The sequence below is a fragment of the Durio zibethinus genome, chromosome 8 (assembly GCF_047325235.1).
Source record: "Durio zibethinus cultivar Kanyao isolate XHJ-2024 chromosome 8, ASM4732523v1, whole genome shotgun sequence".
In the NCBI taxonomy this organism is placed as follows: Eukaryota; Viridiplantae; Streptophyta; class Magnoliopsida; order Malvales; family Malvaceae; genus Durio; species Durio zibethinus.
The window spans coordinates 9,123,732-9,148,338 of NC_143169.1; positions in this window are offsets into that span (position 1 = coordinate 9,123,732).

Consider the following 24,607-nt stretch of genomic DNA (forward strand, 5'->3'; position numbering starts at 1 on the left):
TCGAGGGTTGCAGGTGCACATGCTGGGCTCGGACATGTGATGGTGCCATATTTTTTTTCGCCTAGGGCACCATCGTCGGAGCATCGTCGGAGAACCTGACCGGCGGCATTGGGGTTTCGACGATTGGGGGGATGGGGGCTGTGCGCACATGATGTTTGGTTGGTGCTGGAACTTGGCCCTTATATTGGCCCCCTATCCCTCATCAAACCTCGAGAACTCACACCCCTTTAAATAGCATTTGAGATTTTACAGGTTTGCTGCTAGTAGCCATTAAAGTGTCTGGAATGGGGACACTTTTTCAAATGCTCGAGCATGCAAGATCAAACCGGACCGAGGGTTACGGGTGCACATGCTGGGCTCGGGCATGTACTGGTGCCGTATTTTTTTTTTTTGCTTGGGGCACCATCACCGGAGAACTTGACCATCGGGATTGGGGTTTCAGCCATTGGGGGGGTGGGGGGTGTGCACTCATGATGTGCGATGGGTGCTGGCACTTGGCCCTTATATTGGCCCCCTAACCGTAAAAGTTTCAAAAATCATGAAAAATAGAAAACGAGTCATCTTGCCATGAAACTTCACATGAAGGCTTAAGGGACCATTGTATGAATTCACAAGCCATAAAATGGCATTGGCACGGCAGAAATATGAATATGTGATTAAACCTACCTACCACCCTATAGATCCACGGCTTACGCATCCTGCCTCTATCGACGGCGTAGTGCCCGCCCGGCCGCTCATTTTGTCGGTTGGTTTAGGCATACGGAGTTTATTCCCAGTCTAAGATCAAACCAGACCGAGGGTTGTGGCAGCAGGATCGACGGCTCACAGGGGGGGACTCAGTCGATCCTTGGCTTACGCATCCTGCCCGTCGTGCCGACAGAACACCCGCACGCTCATTTTGTGGGTTGACTTAGGCATACGAAGTTCATTCCCAGTCTAAGCATACGGAGTTCATTCCCAGTGTAAGATCGGACCCAACCGGGGGTTACGGGTGCACATGCTGGGCTCGGGCATGTGCTGGTGCCACATTTTTTTTCGCCTGGGGCACCATCATCGAAGCATCGTCGGAGAACCTACCGGCGGCATTGGGGTTTCGACGATTGAGGGCCAGGGGGTGTGCGCACATGATGTGCGATGGGTGCTGGTACTTGGCCCTTATATTGGCCCCCTATCCCTCATCAAACCTTGAGAACTCACACCCCCTTAAAGAGCATTTGAGATTTTACAGGTTTGCTGCCAGTAGCCATTAAAGTGTTTGAAATGGGGACACTTTTTTCAAATGGTCACAAAATCTTGTACACTTCGAGTTTTTATCTGAATTTTTTTGTGCATGCCAAAAAAAATACAAGGATCACGTCTACCAAGTTTGGGGCCAAAACTCCTTTTCAAAAAATTTTAAAAAAATCTTGAACCGTAAAAAGTTTTAAAAATCATGAAAAATAGAAAACGAGTCGTCTTGCCATGAAACTTCACATGAAGGCTTAAGGGACCATTGTATGAATTTACAAGCCATAAAAATGGCATTGGCATGGTAGAAATATGAAGATGTGCCTAAACCCACTACCACCTTATCGATCCACGGCTTGTGCATCCCGATTCTCTGGCCGGCGTAGTGCTCGCCCGTCCGCTCATTTCGTCGGTTCGTTTAGGCATATGGAGTTCATTCCTAGTCTAAGATCGGATCGGACGAAGGGTTGTGGCAGTAGGATCAGCAGCACGCAAGATGGGACCACGTCGATCCCCTGCATGTGCATCCTGCCCCTCTGGCCGGCTGAGCGCTCGCACGCTCGTTTCGTGGGTTGACTTAGTCATACAGAGTTCATTCCCAGTCTAAACAAACGGAGTTCATCCCAGTGTAAGATCGGACCAGACCGAGGGTTGCGGGTGCACATGCTTGGTTCGGGCATGTACTGGTGCTACATTTTTTTCACCTTGGGCACCATCGTCGGAGCATCACTGGACAACCTGATCGGCGACATTGGGGTTCCGGTGATTGGGGGGCGGGGGGGTGTGCACACATGATGTGAGATGGGAGCTGGTGCTTGGCCATTATATTGGCCCCCTATCCCTCATCAAACCTCTAGAACTCACACCCCCTTAAAGAGCATTTGAGATTTTACAAGTTTGCTGCCAGTAGCCATTAAAGTGTCTGAATTGGGGACACTTTTTTCAAATGGTCACAAAATCTGGTACACTTCGAGTTTTTAGGTGAATTTTTTTGTGCATGCCAACAAAAATACAAGGATCATGTCTACCTAGTTTGGGGCCAAAACTCCTTTTGAAAAAATTTTAAAAAAATCCCAAATCGTAAAAGGTTTCAAAAATCATGAAAAATAGAAAACGAGTCGTCTTGCCATGAAACTTCACATGAAGGGTTAAGGGACCATTGTATGAATTTACAAGCCATAAAAAAGGCATTGGCATGGTAGAAATATGAAAATGTGCCTAAACCCACCTTCCACCTTGTCGATCCACGGCTTGTGCATCCCGCTTCTCTGGCTGGCGTAGTGCCCGCCCGCCCGCTCATTTCGTCAGTTGGCTTAGGGATATGGAGTTTATTCCCAGTCTAAGATCGGCCCAAACCAAGGGTTGTGACAGCAGGAATGGCAGCACGTAGGGGGGGACCCGATCGATCCCTGACTTGTGCATCCTGCCCCTTTGGCCGGCTGAGCGCCCGCACGCTCGTTTGGTGGGTTGACTTAGGCATACGGAGTTCATTCCCAGTCTAACCTTACAGAGTTCATTCTCAGTGTAAGATCGAACCGAACCGAGGGTTACGGGTGCACATGCTGGGCTCAAAAATGTGCTGGTGCCACATTTTTTTTCGCTCGGGGCACCATCGTCGGAGAACCTAACCAGCGGCATTGAGGTTTCGGTGATTAGGGGGTGTGCGCACATGATGTGCGATGGGTGCTTGTACTTGGCCCTTATATTGGCCATCTATCCCTCATCAAACCTTGAGAACTCACACCCCTTAAAGAGCATTTGAGATTTTACAGGTTTGCTGCTAGTAGCCATTAAAGTGTCTGAAATGGGGACATTTTTTTCAAATGGTAACGAAATCCTGTACAATTCGAGTTTTTAGCTGAATTTTTTTGTGCATGCCAAAAAAAATACAAGGATCACGTCTACCAAGTTTAGGGCCAAAACTCCTTCTAAAAAAATTTTAAAAAAATCCCAAACCGTAAAAAGTTTCAAAAATCGTGAAAAATAGAAAACGAGTCGTCTTGCCATGAAACTTCACATGAAGGCTTAAGGGACCATTATATGAATTTACAAGCCATAAAAATGGCATTGTCATGGTAGAAATATGAAGATGTGCCTAAACCCACCTACCACCCTATCGATCCACGGCTTGCGCATCCTGCCTCTCTGGCCGGCGTAGTGCCCGCCCGCCCCCTCGTTTCATCGGTTGTGGCAGCAGGATCGGTAGCACGTAAAGGGGGACCCGACCGATCCCCAGCTTGCCCATCCTATCCCTCTGGCCAGTTGAGCACCCGCACGCTCGTTTCATGGGTTGACTTAGGCATTCAGAGCTCATTCCCAGTCTAAGCATACGGAGTTCATTCCTAGTGTAAGATCAGACCAGATCGAGGGTTACGGGTGCACGTGCTGGGCTCGGGCATATGCTGGTGCCGTATTTTTTTTTCGCTTGAGGCACCATCATTGGAGCATCGATGAAGAACCTGACCAACAATGATTGTGGTTCCCACGATTGGGGGGGGTGTGCACGCAAGAGGGGACCCAGTCGATCCCCGGCTTGTGTATCCTGCCCCTCTGGCCGGTTGAGCGCTCGTACGCTCATTTCATAAGTTGACTTAGGCATATAGAGTTCATTCCCAATCTAAGCATATGAAGTTCATTCCGGGTGTAAGATCGAATCGAACCGAGGGTTGCGGGTGCACATGCTGGGCTTGGGCATGTGCTGGTGCCATTTTTTTTTTCGTCCGAGGCATCATCGTCGGAGAACCTGACTGGCGGCATTGGGGTTCCGACGATTGAAAGGGGTAGGGGCGGTGTGCGCACATGATGTGTGATGGGTGCTGGTACTTGGCCCTTATATTGGCCCCCTATCCCTTATCAAACCTTGAGAACTCACACCCCCTTAAAGAGCATTTGAGATTTTACAAGTTTGCTGCCAGTAGCCATTAAAGTGTCTAAAATGGGGCACTTTTTTCAAATGGTCCCAAAATACTGTACGATTTGAGTTTTTAGCTGAATTGTTTTGTGCATGCCAACAAAAATACAAGGATCACGACTTTTAAGTTTGGGGCCAAAACTCCTTCTAAAAAAATTTTAAAAAAATCCCGAAGCGTAAAAAGTTTTAAAAATCATAAAAAATAGAAAATGAGTCGTCTTGCGATGAAACTTCAAATGAAGGCTTAAGTGACCATTGTACGAATTTAGAAGACATAAAATGGCATTGGCATGACAGAAATATGAAGATGTGATTTAACCCACCTACCACCCTATCGATCCATGGTGTGCGCATCTCGCCTCTATGGCCGGCGTAGTGCCCGCCCGCCCGCTTGTTTCGTCGGTTGGCTTAGGCATACGGAGTTCATTCCTAGTCTAAGATCAGACCAAACCAAAGGTTGTGGCAGCAGGATTGGCAGCTCACAGGGGGGGACTCGGCCGATCCCCGGCTTGCGCATCCTGCCCCTCGTGTCGGCTGAGCGCCCGCACGCTCGTTTTGTGGGTTGACTTAGGCATACGGAGTTCATTCCCAGTCTAAGCATATGGAGTTCATTCCCAGCGTAAGATCGGACCCAATCGAGGGTTATGGGTGCACATACTGGGCTCGGGCATGTGCTGGGGCTGTATTTTTTTTCGCCCGGGGCACCATCGCCGAAGAACCTGACCGACGGTATTGGGGTTCTGGCGATTAGGGGGCAGAGGGGGGTGTGAGCACATGATGTGCGATGGGTGCTGGTAATTGGCCCTTATATTGGCCCCCTATCCCTCATCAAACCTCGAGAACTCACACCCCCTTAAAGAGCATTTGAGATTTTACAGGTTTGCTGTCAATAGCCATTAAAGTGTCTGAAATAGGGACACTTTTTTCAAATGGTCACAAAATCTTGTACACTTCGAGTTTTTAGCTGAATTTTTTTGTGCATGCCAAAAAAAATACAAGGATCACGTCTACCAAGTTTGGGGTAAAAACTCCTTTTCAAAAAATTTAAAAAAAATCTCGAACCGTAAAAAGTTTCAAAAATCATGAAAAATAGAAAATGAGTCGTCTAGCCATGAAACTTCACATGAAGGCTTAAGGGACAATTGTATGAATTTACAAGCCATAAAAATGGCATTGGCATGGCAAAAATATGAAGATGTGCCTAAACCCACCTACCACCCTATGGATCCACGGCTTGCGCATCCCGCCTCCCTGGCCGACGTAGTGCCTGCCCGTTCGCTTGTTTCGTCGGTTGCCTTAGGCATTCGGAGTTCATTCCCAGGCTAAGATCAGACCAGACTGAGGTTTATGGCAGTAGGATCGACAGCACGTAGGGGGAGACCCGATCGATCCTCGGCTGGCGCATCCTGCCCCTCTGGCCTACTGAGCGCCCGCACGTTTGTTTCGTTGGTTGACTTAGGAATACGGAGTTCATTCCTAGTCTAAGCATACGGAGTTCATTCCTAGTGTAAGATCAGACTGGATCAAGGGTTGCGGGTGCACGTGCTGGGCTCAGGCATGTGCTGGTGCCGTATTTTTTTTTTGCCCGGGGTGCCATCGCCGGAGCATTGTCAGAGAACCTGACCGATTGCAATAGGGTTTCGACGATTGGGGGGCGGAGGGGGGTTGTGCGCACATGATGTGTGATGGGTGCTGGTACTTGGCCCTTATATTGGCCCCCTATCCCTCATCAAACCTCGAGAACTCACACCCCCTTAAAGAGCATTTGAGATTTTACAGGTCTGCTACCAGTAGCGATTAAAGTGTCTGAAATGGGGACACTTTTTTCAAATGGTCACAAAATCCTGTACACTTTGAGATTTTAGCTGAATTTTTTTCTACATGCCAAGAAAAATACAAGGATCCTGTCTACCAAGTGTGGGGCGAAAACCCCTTTTGAAAAAATTTTAAAAAAATCCTGAACCATAAAAATTTTGAAAAATCAAGAAAAATAGAAAACGAGTCGTCTTGCAATGAAACTTCACATGAAGGCTTAAAGGACCATTGTATGAATTTACAAGCCATAAGAATGGCATTGGCATTGTAAAAATATGAAGATGTGCCTAAACTCACCTACCACCCTATCGATCCACGACTTGCGCATCTCGCCTCTCTGGCCGACGTAGTGTCCGCCCGCCCGCTCGTTTCATCGGTTGGCTTTGGCATTCAGAGTTCATTCCCAGGCTAAGATCAGACCAGACTGAGGGTTGTGGCAGCAGGATCGACTGCACGTAGGGGGAGACCCGGTCGATCCTCGGCTTGCACATCCTGCCCCTCTGGCCGACTGAGCGCCCGCACGTTTGTTTCATGGGTTGACTTAGGAATACAGAGTTCATTCCAAGTCTAAGCATACAGTGTTCATTCCCAGTGTAAGATCAGACCAGTCAGAGGGTTGCTGGTGCACATGCTAGGCTCGGGCATGTGCTGGTGCCTCATTTTTTTTTCACCAAGGGCACTCTCACAGGAGCATCGTCAGTGAACCTGACCGGCGGCATTGGGTTCCAGTGATTGTGGGGGCGGGGGGGTGTGCACACATGATGTACGATGGGTGCTGGTACTTGGCCCTTATATTGGCCCCCTATCCCTCATCAAACTTCGAGAACTCACACCCCATTAAAGAGCATTTGAGATTTTATAGGTTTGCTCCCAGTAGCCATTATAGTGTCTGAAATGGGGACACTCTTTTCGAATGGTCACAAAATATTGTACACTTCGAGTTTTTAGCTGAATTTTTTTATGCATGCCAAAAAAAATACAAGGATCACGTCTATCAAGTTTGGGGCCAAAACTCTTTCGGAAAAAATTTAAAAAAAATTTTAAAAATCGTGAAAAATAGAAAACGAGTCGTCTTGGCATGAAACTTCACATGAAGGCTTAAAGGACCATTGTATGAATTTACAAGCCATAAAAATGGCATTGGCACAGCAAAAATATGAAGATGTGCATAAACCTACCTACCACCCTATCGATCCACGGCTTGCACATCCCGCCTTTCTGGCCGATGTGGTGCCCGCCCGCTTGCTCGTTTCGTCAGTTGTCTTAGGCATACGGAGTTCATTCCTAGTCTAAGATCGGATCGAACCAAGGGTTGCGGTAGTAGGATTGGCAGCACACAGGGGGGACCCGATCGATCCCTGACTTGTGCATCCTGCCTCTCCGGCCGACTGAACGCCCGCGCGCTCGTTTCGTGGGTTGGCATACAGAGTTCATTCCCAGTCTAAGCATACGGTGTTCATTGCCAGTGTAAGATCGAACCGGACCAAGAGTTGCGGGTGCACATACTGGGCTCGAGCATGTGCTGGTGTCGTATTTTTTTTTTCCCGGGGCACCATCTCCGAAGCATCGTCGAAGAACCTGATCGACGGCATTGGGGTTTCGACGATTGGGGGGGCAGGGGGTGTGCGCACATGATGTGCGATGGGTGCTGGTACTTGGCCCTTATAGTGCCCCCACTCCCTCATCAAACCTTGAGAACTCACACCCCCTTACAGAGCATTTGAGATTTTACAGGTTTGCTGCCAGTAGCCATTAAAGTGTCTGAAATGGGGTCACTTTTTTCAAATGGTCACAAAATCCTGTACACTGCGAGTTTTTAGCTGAATTTTTTTTGTGCATGCCAACAAAAATACAAGGATCACATCTACCAAGTTTGGGGCAAAAACTCCTTCTGAAAAAATTTAAAAAAAATCCCGAACCGTAAAAAGTTTAGAAAATAGTGAAATAGAAAACCAGTCATCTTGCCATGAAACTTCACATGAAGGCTTAAGGGACCATTGTATGAATTTACAAGCCATAAAAATGGCATTGGCATGGCAGAATTATGAAGATGTGCCTAAACCCACCTACCACCCTATCGATCCACGGCTTGCGCATCCCGCCTCTCTGGCCGATGTAATGCCCGCCCGCCCACTCGTTTCGTCGATTGGTTTAGGCATACGGAGTTCATTCTCAGTCTAAAATTGGACCAAACTGAGGGTTGCGGCAGCACGCAGGGGGGACCCGACAATCCCTAGCTTGTGCAACCTACCCCTCTGGCAGACTGAACGCCCGAACACTTGTTTTATGGGTTGACTTAGGCATACAGAGTTCATTCCTAGTCTAAGCATATGGAGTTCACTCCAGTGTAAGATCGGATCGGACCGAGGGTTGAGGTTGCACATGCTAGGCTCAGGCATGTGCTGGTGCCGTATTTTTTTTTCACTCGAGGCACCATCACTAGAGCATCACCGGAGAACCTGACCGACAGCATTGGGGTTCCGGCGATTGGGGGGCAGGGGGTGTGCGCACATGATGTGCGATGGGTGCTGGTACTTGGCCCTTATATTGGCCCCCTATCCCTCATCAAACCTCGAGAATTCACACCCCCTTAAAGAGCATTTGAGATTTTACAGGTTTGCTGCCAGTAGCCATTAAAGTGTCTAAAATGGGGACACTTTTTTCAAATGGTCACAAAATCCTGTACACTTCGAGTTTTTAGCTGAACGTTTTTGTGCATGCCAACAAAAATAAAAGGATCACATCTACCAAGTTTGGGGCCAAAACTCCTGAAAAAATTTAAAAAAAATCCCAAACCGTAAAAAGTTTTAAAAATCATGAAAAATCGAAAACGAGTCGTCTTGCCATGAAACTTCACATGAAGGCTTAAGGGACCATTGTATGAATTTACAAGCCATAAAAATGGCATTGGTATGGTAGAAATATGAAGATGTGCCTAAACCCACCTACCCTCTATCGATCCACGGCTTACGCATCCCGCCTCTCTGGCTAGCGTAGTGCCCTCCCGCCCGCTCGTTTCGTCGGTTGGCTTAGGCATACGGAGTTCATTCCCAGTCTAAGATCAGACTAGACTGAGGGTTACGGCAGCAGGATCGGCAGCACATAGGGGGGTCCCGACTGATCCCCGACTTGCGTATCCTGCCCCTCTAGCCGGTTGAGTGCTCGCATGCTCGTTTCATGGGTTGACTTCAGCATACGGAGTTCATTCCCAGTCTAAGCATACGTAGTTCATTCCAAGTGTAAGATCAGACAGGATCAAGGGTTACGGGTGCACATGTTGGGCTCGAGCATGTGCTAGTGCCACATTTGTTTTCACTCGGGGCACCATCACCGGACCATCATCAGAGAACCTGACCGACGGCATTGAGGTTTCGGTGATTGGGGGGGTAGGGGGTGGTGTGCGCACATGATGTGTGATGGGTGCTGGTACTTGGCCCTTATATTGGCCCCCTATCCCTCATCAAACCTTGAGAACTCACACCTCTTTAAAAAGCAGTTGAGATTTTACAGGTTTGTTGCCAGTAGCCATTAAAGTGTCTAAAATGGGGACACTTTTTTCAAATGGTCAAAAAATCTTGTACACATCAAGTTTTTAGCTGAATTGTTTTGTGCATGTGAACAAAAATACAAGGATCACATCTACCATGTTTGGCACCAAAACTCCTCCTGGAAAAATTTTAAAAAAATCTCGAATCGTAAAAAGTTTCAAAAATCGTGAAAAATAGAAAACGAGTCGTCTTGCCATTAAACTTCACATGAAGGCTTAAGGGACCATTGTATGAATTTACAAGCCATAAAAATGGCATTGGCATGGCAGAAATATGAAGATGTGCCTAAACCCACCTACCACCCTATCGATCCACAGCTTGCGCATCCCGCCTCTCCGACCGGTGTAGTGCCTGCCTACCCGTTCGTTTTGATGGTTGGCTTAGGCATACGGAGTCATTCCCAGTCTAAGATCAGACCAGACCGAGGGTTGCAGCAGTAGGATTGACAGCATGCAGGGGGGACCCGACCGATCCCCGGCTTGTGCATCCTGCCCCTCTGGCCAACTGAGCACCCGCACGCTCGTTTCATGGGTTGACTTAGGTTTACGGAGTTCATTCCCAGGCTAAGCATATGGAGTTAATTCCCAATGTAAGATCAGACCGGACAAAAGGTTGTGGGTGCACATGCTGGGCTCGAGCATGCACTGGTGCAGTATTTTTTTCACCCGGGGCACCATCACCGGAGCATCACCGGAGAACCTGATCGACAGCATTGGGGTTCCGACGATTGGGGGGTGGAGGGTGTACGCACATGATGTGCGATGGGTGCTGGTACTTGGCCCTTATATTGGCCCCCTATCCCTCATCAAACCTCGAGAAATCACACCCCTTAAAGAGCATTTGAGACTTTACAGGTTTGCTGCCAGTAGCCATTAAAGTATCTGAAATGGGGGCACTTTTTTCAAATGGTCACAAAATCCTGTACACTTTGATTTTTTAGCTGAATTTTTTTGTGCATGCCAAAAAAAATACAAGGATCATGTCTACCAAGTGTGGGGCCAAAACTCCTTCTGAAAAAATTTTAAAAAAATCTCGAATCGTAAAAGGTTTCAAAAATCATGAAAAATAGAGAACGAGTCGCCTTGCCATGAAACTTCACATGAAGGCTTAAGGGACCATTGTATGAATTTACATGCTATAAAAATGGCATTGGCATGGTAGAAATATGAAGATGTGCCTAAACCCACCTACCACCCTATCAATCCACGGCTTGCACATCCTGCCTCTCTGGCCGACATAGTGCCCGCCCGTCCGCTCGTTTCGTCGGTTGGCTTAGGCATACAGAGTTCATTCCAGTCTAAGATTGGACTGGACCAAGGGTTGTGGCAGCAGGATCGGCAGCACGCAGAGGAGACCCGATCAATCCCCGGCTTGCGCATTCTGTCCCTCTGGCCAGTTGAGTGCCCGCACGCTCGTTTCGTGGGTTCACTTAGGCATAAGGAGTTCATTCCCAGTCTAAGCATACGGAGTTCATTCCCAGTGTAAGATCGAACCGGACCAAGGGTTACGAGTGCACATGCTGGGCACGGGCATGTGCTGGTGTCGTATTTTTTTTCTCCCGGGGCACCATCGTTGGAGCATCGTTGGAGAACCTGACCAACGACATTGGGGTTCCGACGATTGGGGGGGCAGGGGGTGTGCGCACATGATATACGATGGGTGCTGGTACTTGACCCTTATATTGGCCCCCTATCCCTCATCAAACCTCGAGAACTCACACCCCCTGAAAGAGCATTTGAGATTTTACAAGTTTGCTGCCAGTAGCCATTAAAGTGTCTGGAATAGGGACAGTTTTTTCAAATGTTCACAAAATCTTGTACACTACGAGTTTTTAGCTGAATTGTTTTGTGCATGCCAACAAAAATACAAGGATCACGTCTACCAAGTTGGGGCCAAAACTCCTTCTGAAAAAATTTTACAAAAATCTCGAATTGTAAAAAGTTTCAAAAATTGTGAAAAATAGAAAACGAGTCATCTTGCCATGAAACTTCATATGAAGGCTTAATGGACCATTGTATGAATTTACAAGCCATAAAAATGGCATTGTAATGGCAGAAATATGAAGATGTGCCTAAACCCACCTACCACCCTATCGATCCACGGCTTGCGCATCCCGTCTCTCTGGCCGGCACAGTGCTCACCCGCCCGCTCGTTTCATCGATTGGCTTAGGCATACGGAGTTCATTACCAGTCTAAGAATGGACCAGACCAAGGGTTGTGGTAGCAGAATCGACAGCACGCAGGGGGGACTCGACCGATCCCTAGCTTGTGCATCCCGCCCCTCTGGCCGGCTGAGCACCTTCACGCTCGTTTCATTGGTTGACTTAGGCATATTGAGTTCATTCCCAGTCTAAGCATATGGAGTTCATTCCCAGTGTAAGATCGGACCAGATAGAGGGTTTCAGGTGCACATGCTGGGCTCAAGCATGTGCTGGTGCCACATGTTTTCACCCGGGGCACCATCGTCGGAGCATCGCTAGAGAACCTGACCGGCGGCATTAGGGTTTCGACGATTGGGGGGCAGGGGGTGTGCGCACATGATGTGCGATGGGTGCTGGTACTTAGCCCCTATATTGGCCGCCTATCCCTCTTCAAACCTCGAGAACTCACACCCCCTTAAAGAGCATTTGAGATTTTACAGTTTTGCTTCCAGTAGCCATTAAAGTGTTTGAAATGGGGACACTTTTTTCAAATGGTCACAAAATCCAGTACACTTCGAGTTTTCAGTTGAATTTTTTTATGCATGCCAAAAAAATTACAAGGATCATGTCTATTAATTTTGGGGCCAAAACTCCTTTTGAAAAAATTTAAAAAAAAATCCTGAATCGTAAAAAGTTTTGAAAATCATGAAAAATAGAAAACGAGTCGTCTTGCCATGAAACTTCACATGAAGCCTTAAGGGACCATTGTATGAATTTACAAGCCATAAAAATGGCATTGGAATGGAAAAAATATGAAGATGTGCCTAAACCCACCTATCACCCTATCGATCCACGGCTTGCACATCCCGTCTCTCTGGCCAGCGTAGTGCCCGCCCGCCCGCTCATTTCGTCGATTGGCTTAGGCATACGGACTTCATTCCCAGTCTAAGATCAGACCAGACTGAGGGTTGTGGCAGTAGGATTGGCAGCACACAGGGGGACCCGACCGATCCCCGGTTTGCGCATCCTGACCCTCTGGCCGGCTGAGTGCCCGCATGCTCGTTTCTTGGGTTCAGTTAGGCGTACGGAGTTCATTCCCAGTGTAAGATTAGATCGGACGACGGGTTGTGGGTGCACATGCTGGGCTCGTGCGTGTGCTGGTGCCACATTTTTTTTCCCTCAGGGCACCATCGCCGGAGCATCGTCGAAGAACCTGATCGACTGCATTGGGGTTCCGACGATTGGGGGGCGGGGGGGGGGGGGTTGTGCGCACATGGTGTACGATGGGTGCTAGTACTTGGCCCTTATATTGGCCCCCTGTCTCTTATCAAACCTCTAGAACTCACACCCCCTTAAAGAGCATTTGAGATTTTACAGGTTTGCTGCCAGTAGCCATTAAAGTGTCTGAAATGGGGACACTTTTTTCAAATGGTCACAAAATCCGGTACACTTCAAGTTTTTAGCTGAATTTTTTTGTGCATGCCAAAAAAAATACAAGGATCACGTCTGCCAAGTGTGGGGCCAAAACTCCTTCTAAAAAATTTTTAAAAAAATCTCGAACCGTAAAAAATTTTGAAAATCGTGAAAAATAGAAAACGAGTCGTCTTGCCAAGAAACTTCACATGAAGGCTTAAGGGACCATTGTATGAATTTACAAGCCATAAAAAAGGCATTGGCATGATAGAAATATGAAGATGTGCATAAACCCACCTACCACCCTATCGATCCATGACTTTCGCATCCCGCCTCTCTGGCCGGCGTAGTGCTCGCCCGCCCGCTTATTTCGTCGGTTGGCTTAGGCATACGGAGTTCATTCCCAATCTAAGATTGGACCGAACCTAGGGTTGTGTAGAAGGATCGATAGCATGTAGGTGTGGACCCGGCCAATCCTCGGCTTGCGCATCCTGCCCCTCTGGCCGGCTGAGCGCTCGCACGCTCGTTTCATGGGTCGACTTAGGCATACAGAGTCCATTCCCTGTCTAAGCATACAAAGTTCATTCCCAGTGTAAGATCAGACCGGATTGAGAGTTGCGGGTGCACATGCTGGGCTCGAGCATGTGCTGGTGCCACATTTTTTTTCGCCCGGGGCACCATCGCTGGAGCATCGTCGAAGAACCTGACCGGCAGCATTGGGGTTCTGACGATTGGGGGGCGGGGGGTGTGCGCACATGATGTGCGATGGGTGCTGGTACTTGGCCCTTATATTGGCCCCCTATCCCTCATCAAACCTGGAGAACTCACAGCCCCTTAAAAAGCATTTGAAATTTTACAGGTTTCCTGCCAATAGCCATTAAAGTGTCTGAAATGTGGACACTTTTTTCAAATGGTCACAAAATCCTGTACACTTTGAGTTTTTACTTGAATTGTTTTGTGCATGCCAACAAAAATACAAGGATCACGTCTACCAAGTTTGGGGCCAAAACTCCTTCTGAAAAAATTTAAAAAAAATCCCGAACCGTAAAAGGTTTCAAAAATCGTGAAAAATAGAAAACGAGTCATCTTGCCATGAAACTTCACATGAAGGCTTAAGGGACCATTGTATGAATTTGTAAACCATAAAAATGGCATTGGCATAGTGTAAATATGAAGATGTGCCTAAACCCACCTACCCCCCTATCGATCCACAGCTTGCGCATCCCGCTTCTCTGGCTGGCGTAGTGCCCGCACGCCCATTTGTTTCGTCAGTTGGCATATGGAGTTCATTCCCAGTCTAAGATCAGACTGGACTGAGGGTTGTGGCAGTAGGATTGGTAGCAAGCAGGGAGGGACTCGGCCGATCCTTGACTTGTGCATCCTACCCCTCTGGCCGGCTGAGCGCCCGTACGCTCGTTTCATGGGTTGACTTAGGCATACGGAGTTCATTCCTAGTCTAAGCATACGGAGTTCATTCCCAGTGTAAGATCGAACCAGAACGAGCGTTGTGGGTGCACATGCTGGGCTCAGGCATGTACTGGTGCCACAATTTTTTTTCGCCCGGGGCACCATCGTCAGAGCATCATCGGAGAACCGGACCGGCGGCATTAGGATTCCGGCGAATAGGGGGTGGGGGATGTGCGCACATGATGTGCGATGGGTGCTGGTACTTGGCCCTTATATTGGCCCCCTATCCCTCATCAAACCTTGAGAACTCACACCCGCATAAAGAGCATTTGAGATTTTACAGGTTTGTTGCCAGTAGCCATTAAAGTACTGAAATGGGGACACTTTTTTCAAATGGTCACAAAATCCTGTACACTTCGAGTTTTTAGCTGAATTTTTTTGTGCATGCCAACAAAAATACAAGGATCATGTCTACCAAGTTTGGGTCCAAAACTGCTTCTAAAAAAATTTTAAAAAAATCCCAAATCGTAAAAAGTAGAAAATGAGTCGTCTTGCCATGAAACTTCACATGAAGGCTTAAGGGACCATTGTATGAATTTACAAGCCATAAAAATGGCATTGGCATGGCAGAAATATGAAGATGTGCCTAAACCCACCTACCACCCTATCGATCCATGGCTTGCGCATCCCGTCTCTTTGGCCTGCATAGTGCCCGCCCGCCCGCTCGTTACGTCGGTTGGCTTAGGCATACAGAGTTTATTCCCAGTCTAAGATCAGACCGGACTAAGGGTCGTGGCAACAAGATCGGCAGCATGTAGGGGGCACCCAACCGATCCCCGGCTTGTGCATCCTGCCCCTCTGGCCGGCTGAGCGCCCACGCGCTCGTTTCGTGGGTTGACTTAGGCATACAGAGTTCATTCCCAGTCTAAGCATATGGAGTTCATTCCCAGTGTAAGATCGGACCGAACCAAGGGTTGTAGGTGCACATGCTGGGCTTGGGCATGTTCTGGTGCCACATTTTTTTTCGCCCGGTGCACCATCGCCGGAGCGTCGTCGGAGAACCTGACCGGTGACATTGGGATTCCGGCGATTGGGGGGGTGGGGGGGTGTGCGCACATGTTGTACGATGGGTGCTGGTACTTGGCCCTTATATTAGCCCCATATCCCTCATCAAACCTCAAGAGTTCACACCCCCTGAAAGACCATTTGAGATTTTACAGGTTTGCTACCAGTAGCCATTAAAGTGTCTGAAATGGGGACACTTTTTTTCAAATGGTCACAAAATCCTGTACATTTCGAGTTTATAGCTGAATTTTTTTGTGCATGCCAACAAAAATTCAAGGATCATGTCCACCAAGTTTGGGTCCAAAACACCTTCTGAAGAAATTTTAGAAAAATCCCGATCCGTAAAAAGTTTCAAAAATCGTGAAAAATAGAAAATGAGTCGTCTTGCCATGAAACTTCACATGAAGGCTTAAGGGACCATGGTATGAATTTACAAGCCATAAAAATGGCATTGGCATGGAATAAATATGAAGATGTGCCTAAACCCACCTACCACCCTATCGATCCATGGCTTGCGCATCCCGCCTCTCTGGCCGGCGTAGTGCCCGCCCGCCCGCTCGTTTCGTCAGTTGGCTTAGGCATACGGAGTTCATTACCAGTATAAGATCAGACCGGATTAAGGGTTACAGTGGTAGGATCAACAGCACGCAGAGGGGACTCGACCGATCCCTGGCTTGCATATCTTGCCCTTCTGGCCGGCTGAGCGCCCGCACGCTCGTTTCATGGGTTGACTTAGGCATACGGAGTTCATTCCCAGTCTAAGCATATGGAGTTCATTCCCAGTGTAAGATCAGATTGGACCGAGGGTTATAGGTGCACATGCTGGGCTCGAGCATGTGCTAGTGCCATATTTTTTTTCGCCTGGGGCACCATCGTCGGAGAACCTGACTGACGGCATTGGGGTTCGGACGATTGGGGGGTGGGGGGTGTGCGTACATGATGTGCGATGGGTGCTGGTACTTGGCCCTTATATTGGCCCCCTATCCCTCATCAAACCTTGAGAACTCATAGCCCCTTTAAAGAGCATTTGAGATTTTACAGGTTTGCTGCCAGTAGCCATTAAAGTGTTTGAAATGGGGAAACTTTTTTCAAATGGTCACAAAATCCTGTACACTTCAAGTTTTTAGCTAAATTTTTTTGTGCATGCCAAAAAAAATACAAGGATCACGTCTACCAAGTTTGGGGCCAAAACTCCTTCTGAAAAAATTTTAAAAAAATCTTGAACCGTAAAAAGTTTCAAAAATCGTGAAAAATAAAAAATGAGTTGTCTTGCCATGAAACTTCATATGAAGGCTTGAGGGACCATTGTATGAATTTACAAGCCATAAAAATGGCATTGGCACAGCAGAAATATGAAGATGTGCCTAAACCCACCTACCACCCTAGCGATCCACGGCTTGCGCATCCCGCCTCTCTGGTAGACATAGTGCCCGCCCGCCCGCTCGTTTCGTCGGTTGGCTTAGGCATACGGAGTTCATTCCCAGTCTAAGATCGGACCGGACCGAGGGTTATGATAGCAGGATTGGTAGCACGCAGGTGTCATGGGCTTCGACCTTAGACTCAGAATCCATATGGCCTTAGGCTTGAAATCTCTTCCTTTGTGCCTAAGTCAGCCTAAAACACAAGCGTGCGGGCACTAGAACAATGGGAAGGGCTGATTACGCAAGTTAAAGAGAAACAGGATAAGAAGATAGAATTCTGGAAATGCTCTTGTATTCACTGAAACAAAAGTGTTTGATGGTGTACAAATGAGGTTGGAGCAGCCCTCTATTTATAGTTGAGGCTCCAGCTACAACTTAATGGCATATCCCTAGAATAAAGGCTAAAATCATGGGATTACAATCAATCAAGATGCTAACTCCTGATTTTCAAGGTCAACCAAATATGTCAGGATGCTCCTACTTATTTCTAGAAGCTTCCCTTGCGTGTCCAGCACCTTGGGCCCTTCTGGATGTGGTGCGGGCAGCTTGTATGCCAGGCCTTGGTCTCACGGTTTAGCCTGCAAGTCGGGCGGGCATTCTGAGCTCGTTTGCTAGGCTTTGCACATAGATACCCATCGGCACACTTGGTTTATGGGCCTCAACCTCTGGCTCGCCTACTGGTCTGCCTGATGTGCCTAGCGTGCCCATCCAGGGTGTGACATTCTCCCCCACCTGATTGCGCAATGCCCTCGTTGCTTCTTCTACATGGTACTGCCTGGTCTGGTCCTCAAACTGCCATAAGTCCTCTGCTGGTTCCCAGCTCGCCTCACTATCTGGAAATCCCTTCCAACGCACCAAGTACTCATGTCTTGGATTTTAGTTCTTCTGTCTCACCTCTCGGTCAGCTATGATGCTGTGGACCTCCTTCTCATATGAGGCCCTTGCTCCCAATGGTGCACACTTTGACTCTGCCCGTCCTGGATCTCTCTCATCCTCATGGAATGGCTTGAGCATGCTCACATGAAACACCGGGTGTACCTTCGACTTGTGTGGCATATGTAGCTTATAGGTAACCTTGCCTACCCTCTTAACTATTCAAAAAGGTCCCTCATACCTCCAGACTAGGCCTTTGTGCAGCCCCCTATGGCGTAAAATGGGATGCAACTTTACCAACACCAAGTCTCCAACCTGGAACTGCACATCCCGCCTATTCTGGTCTACCCACTTCTTCGACCTCTTGGCAGCTTTGTGTAGACAAACTCTGGCCAAGTCAGTTTACTCCTACCATGCCTTGGCAAACTTGTATGCTGTTGGATTCAGCCCTATATAACCTACAGCAATCGAACCGGGTGTTAGTGGTTGTTGCCCTATCATAACCTCAAATGGGCTCTGGTTCGTTGCCTTGCTCCTTTGCAAGTTGTAGGAAAACTGCGCTATATCTAGTAGTTTTGGCCAGTCCCTTTGTGTGGCACTCACATAATGCCTGAGGTAGACCTCCAATAGTCCATTCACTCATTCTATCTGTCCATCGATCTGCGGATGCATGCTGGTGGAAAAGTTCAAGTCTAACCCCAACAGCTTGAACAACTCAGTCCAGAACCTACCAATGAACTGCCCGTTTCGATCACTAACAATGGTCTTCGACACTCTCCAGTACTTAACCATGTTCTTTAGGAACAATCGAGCTACCTTCTCGGCTGGGCACTCCTTGGTTGCTGGAATGAAAATTCCATACTTGGAAAACCTGTCCACCACTACCATGATGCTTCCAAACCCCTCTGTCTTGGGTAGACAGACTATAAAGTCTATAGAAACACTCTCCTATGGTCGCTCTGGCACAGGCAATGGCTCCAAGAGACTGCCTGGTTTCTTGAGCTCCACCTTATCCTATTGGCACACAAGACAAGTCTTCACATAGGCCTCCACATCATCCCTCATGTGTGGCCAGTACTACCGGTTCTCGATCAGTGCCAAGGTGCAGCTCACTACAGGGTGTCTAGCCCACCTTAAATCATGACATTCTTGCAAAACTTCCTTGCAGAGCTTCCCATGCTACGGCACAAATAGTCTACTGCCCCTGGTGTACAACAAACCATCCTGCAACCAAAACCGCCTAGTCTTACCTTGTTGGGCGTACTTCATCAAAGCCTTGGCTGTAGGATCATGTGCAAGTCCCTCTTTGATGCATGACACTAGTGACCCCTTTGGTTGGCTAATGGCAGTAAGGTTAGCCTTCTTGCTTAGGGCGTCTGCCACTAGGTTCGCCCGTCTTGGCTTGTACTCCATCTGAAAATCAAATTCTGCAAAAAAATCTTGCCATCTTGCCTACTTGGGGGACAGCTTCTTTTGCGTTTGGAAGTAGCTGGTCGCCACATTGTTCGACCTCACCAAGAACCTCAACCCCAATAGGTAATGGTGCCAAGTGCACAAGCAGTGCACCACTGCAGTCATCTCTTTCTCTTGGACCATGTACTTACGTTCAGTCTCATTTAGCTTCCTGCTCTCGAACGTGACTGGACGTCCCTCTTGCATCAACATGCCCCCTATGGCAAAGTCTGATGCATCCATATTCACCTCATATGGCTTGGCATGGTCTGCCAAGGCCAAGACTGGCTCTTCGATCACAGCCTGCTTTAACCTGTTAAAGGTTTCCTGGCACCCTACGCTCCACTCCCATGCTCTCCCTTTCTTGAGCAAGTCAGTCAATGGCCTGGCTATTGCTGAGTGACCTTTGATGAAGTGCCTGTAGTAGTTAACCAGCCCAAGGAATGATCTCAACTCAGTGACCTTGGCTAGTGGTTGCCACTCCAGGATGGCATGTATCTTACCTTCATCCATGCGTATCCTTCCACCTCCCACTATGTGGCCTAGGAACAGGATCTCCTACTGGGTGAATGAGCACTTCTCCCTCTTGACAAACAGCTTGTGCACCCATAACAACTCAAACACCTGTCTCAAGTGGTCTACATGCTCTCTCAAAGTCTGGCTGTAGATCATAATGTCATCCAAATAAACCACAACAAACTGATCAAGGAATGACTGAAGTACCTTGTTCATAAGGGTACAGAATGTTGCTGGGGCATTCATGAGTCTGAAAGGCATCACCAAGAACTCATACGAAACCATACCGAGTGACACATGCTGTCTTTGGCTCATCTCCCTCCACGATCCTAACTTGATAGTAGCCTGACTTCAAATCCAACTTGGTTAACCACCTTGCGCTCTCAAGTTGATCGAACAAGTCTGTAATGAGTGGGATGGGGTACTTGTTCTTGATGGTTAGCTTGTTCAAGGCCTGGTAGTCTATGCACAGCTGCAACAACCCATCATGCTTGCGCTGGAATAGAACCGGTGCACCATAGGGTGCCTTCGATGGCCTGATGAAGCCAGCATCAACTAACTCCTTAAGCTGCTTCTTTAACTCCTCCAACTCTGGTGGAGACATTCGGTAAGGGGCTCTGGCTGGTGGCTTGGCCTCGGACACTAGCTTGATCTTGTGGTCCACTTCTCTCTTAGGTGGTAGCTTGCTAGGCAGCTTTACGGGCATCACATCAGTAAAGGTCTTCAACACCTTTAGCACCTCCAAGGGTGACTCGGTCTCCTTCTCCCTTGGCTCATCATATTTCAGGGCTGCCAAGAAGGTGTCTTCTTGTCTGCTTACCACCTTGGCAAATTGGATGGCTGACACCACCCGTACCCAACTCCAGACCCTCTTCTCAATGGCACTAGGCATTAGCACCGTGTATCCAAGATACAAACACAATCAGCAAAAGGCACAAAGGGGGCATTAATCCGAACAAGGAAATCCAACCCAATCACAAACTCATAGTCTTCAAGGGGTATTACCTCAATGGTCTCCTTGCCTTTCCAGTCTCCAAGCTGCAACTCCACTCCCCGTGCTACTCCAATGGCTAGAACTTCCTTGGAGTTCATTATTTTAATGGTACCAAACCCTTTCTGCACCTTTAGTCTGAGCTTCTAGGCTCCATCACCTGAAATAAAAAGATGTGAGGCACTTGTATCCACCAGTGCACTCACCTTCTGACCCACAACCATCAGATCCACGAACATCAAGCCCTTTGGCTTACGACTCCCTTACTTTAGACAGCATTGAGCACCAATGACCCAAGCTTTATTGCCTTTGACTCTGGCTCTTCGTCAGACTCCTTGTCTACAGCAGCCAGCTTGCCTTTCTACGAGCAATTGCGTGCTATGTGGCTCCCTCCACATAGGTAGCATGCTAGTGGCTCTCGGTCCCTCTTTGTTTTCCACTTGCCTGCTAATGGCTTCCTCTTGCCATCCTTGGTTGAATGGTCTCGATCTTCATCCTTGGACTCCCGATCACAGTCCTTCCCCTTGGACTGCTTCTTCTGGTCCCTATCATCCCTGCCTTTACTCTTGGGCTTGGAAGACTCAAACTTGTTCAGAGGCTTGAACTCTATCAAGGCCTCGACAGTAGTCATGGCTTTAGCCAAGTCATGAACTCCACTCCTTTGTAGCTTATGCTTCACCCATGGCTTCAGCCCATCCATGAAAGTAAAGAATGCATCCTTATCACCTAAAACTCGAAGTGTACAAGATTTTGTGACCATTTGAAAAAAGTGTCCCCATTTCAGACACTTTAAAGGCTACTGGTAGCAAACCTGTAAAATAACAAATGCTCTTTAAGGAGGTGTGAGTTCAACAGGTTTGATGAGAGATAGGGGGCCAATATAAGGGCCAAGTACCAGCACCCATCTCACATCATGTGCGCACACCCCCTCGGCCCCCCAATCGCCGGAACCCCAATGCCACCGGTTAGGTTCTCCGACGATGCTCCGGTGATGGTGCCCCGAGTGAAAAAAATACGGCACAGCACATGCTCGAGCCTAGCATGTGTGCCTACAACCCTCGATCCGGTCCGATCTTACATTGGGAATGACCTCCGTATGCTTAGACTGGGAATGAACTCTGTATGCCTAAGTTAACCCACGAAACGAGTGTGCGGGCGCTTAGCCAGCCAAAGGGGCAAGATGCGTAAGCCAGGGATCGAGCGGGTCCCCCCTACGTGCTACCAATCCTGCTATCACAACCCTCAGTCTGCTCCAATCATAGATTGGGAATGAACTCGGTATGCCTAAGCCAACCGACGTAATAAGTGGGCGGGCGGGTACTACACCAGCCAGAGAGGCAGGATGCGCAAGCCGTGGATCGATAGGGTGGTAGGTGGGTTTAGGCACATCTTCATATTTCTACCATGCCAATGCCATTTTTATGGCTTGTAAATTCATACAATGGTCCCTTAAGCCTTCATGTGAAGTTTCATGGCAAGACGACTCATTTTCTATTTTTCACAATTTTTGAAACTTTTTACAGTTCGAGATTTTTTAAAAATTTTTCCAAAAGGAGTTTTGGCCCCAAACTTGGTAAACGTGATCCTTGTATTTTTGTTGGCATGCACAAAAAAATTTAGCTAAAAACTAGAAGTGTACAGGATTTTGAGACCATTTGAAAAAAGTGTCCCCATTTTAGAAACTTTAATGGCCACTGGCAGCAAACCTGTAAAATCTCAAATGCTCTTTAAGGGGGTGTGAGTTCCTGAGGTTTGATGAGGGATAGGGGGCCAATATAAGGGCCAAGTACCAGCACCCATCGCACATCATGTGTGCACACCCCTCTATTCGTCGGAACCCCAATGCCACCGGTCAGGTTCTCTGGTGATGCTCCGACAATGGTAACCCGAGCGAAAAAAAAATATGGCACCAGCACTTGCCTGAGCCTAGCATGTGCACCCACAACCCTCGGTCTGGTTCAATCTTACACTGGGAATGAACTCCGTATGCTTAGACTGGGAATGAACTCCATATGCCTAAGTTAACCCATGAAACGAGCGTGCGGGCGCTCAGCCAGCCAGAGGGGCAGGATGCACAAGCTGGGATTTTGTGTACATTTGAAAAAAGTGTCCCCATTCCAGACACTTTAATGGCTACTGGTAGCAAACCTGTAAAATCTCAAATGCTCTTTAGGGGGTGTGAGTTCTCGAGGTTTGATGAGGGATAGGGGGCCAATATAAGGGCCAAGTACTAGCACCCATTGCACATCATGTGCGCACACCCCCAGCCCCTCAATCACTGGAACCCCAATGCCGCCGATCAGGTTCTCTGATGATGCTCCGACGATGGTGCCTCGAGCAAAAAAAAATATGGCACCAACACATGCTCTAGTCCAGCATGTGCACCCACAACCCTCGGTCCGATCCGATCTTAGACTGGGAATGAACTCCGTATGCTTAGACTGGGAATGAACTCCGTATGCCTAAGTCAACCCACGAAGCGAGCATAAGGGCGCTCAGTCGGCCAGAGGGGCAGGATCACAAGCCGAGGATCGGTCGGGTTCCCTCTGCATGTTATCGATCCTGCTACCGTAACCCTCGGTCCGATTTGATCTTAGACTAGGAATGAACTCCGTATGCCTAAGCCAACCGACGAAACGAGCGGGTGGGTGGGCACTATGCTGGCCAGAGAGAAGGGATGCAAAAGCTATGGATCGATAGGGTGGTTGGTGGGTTGAGGCACATCTTCATATTTTAGCTTGTAAATTCATACAATGGTCCCTTATGCCTTCATGTGAAGTTTCATGGCGAGATGACTCGTTTTCTATTTTTCACGATTTTTGAAACTTTTTACGATTCGACATTTTTTTAAAATTTTTTCAGAAGGAGTTTTGGCCACAAACTTGGTAGACGTGATCCTTGTATTTTTTTTGGCATGCACAAAAAAAATCAGCTAAAAACTCGAAGTGTACAGGATTTTGTGACCATTTGAAAAAAGTGTCCCCATTTTAGACACTTTAATGGCCACTGGCAGCAAACCTATAAAATCTCAAATGCTCTTTAAGGGGGTGTGAGTTCTCGAGGTTTGATGAGGGATAGGGGGCCAATATAAGGGCCAAGTACCAGCACCCATTGCACATCATGTGCACACAACCCCGGCCCCCAATTGCCGAAACCGCAATGCCGCCGGTCAGGTTCTACAGTGATGCTCCGGTGATAGAGCCTCGGGCGAAAAAAAATACGGCACCAGCACATGCTCGAGCCCAGCATGTGCACCCATAACCCTAGGTCCGGTCTGATCTTACACTAGGAATGAACTCCGTATGCTTCGACTGGGAATGAACTCCGTATGCCTAAGTCAACCCACGAAACAAGCGTGCGAGCGCTCAGCCGGCCAGAGGGGCAGGATGCCCAAGCCAGGGATCGACCGAGTCCCCCCCTGTGTGCTGTTGATCTTGCTACCGTAACCCTCAATCCGATCTGATCTTAGACTAGGAATGAACTCCATATGCCTATGCCAACCGATGAAACAAGTGGGCTGGCGGGCATTACGTTAGCTAGAGAGGCAAGATGCGCAAGCCGTGGATCGATAGGATGGTAGGTGGGTTTAGGCACATCCTCATATTTTTGCTGTGCCAATGCCATTTTTATGGCTTGTAAATTTATACAATGGCTGCTTAAGCCTTCATGTGAAGTTTCATGGCAAGATGACTTGTTTTCTATTTTTCACGATTTTTGAAACTTTTTACGGTTCGGGATTTTTTTTAAATTTCTTCAGAAGGATTTTTAGCCCCAAACTTGGTAGACGTGATCCTTGTATTTTTGTTGGCATGCACAAAAAAATTCAG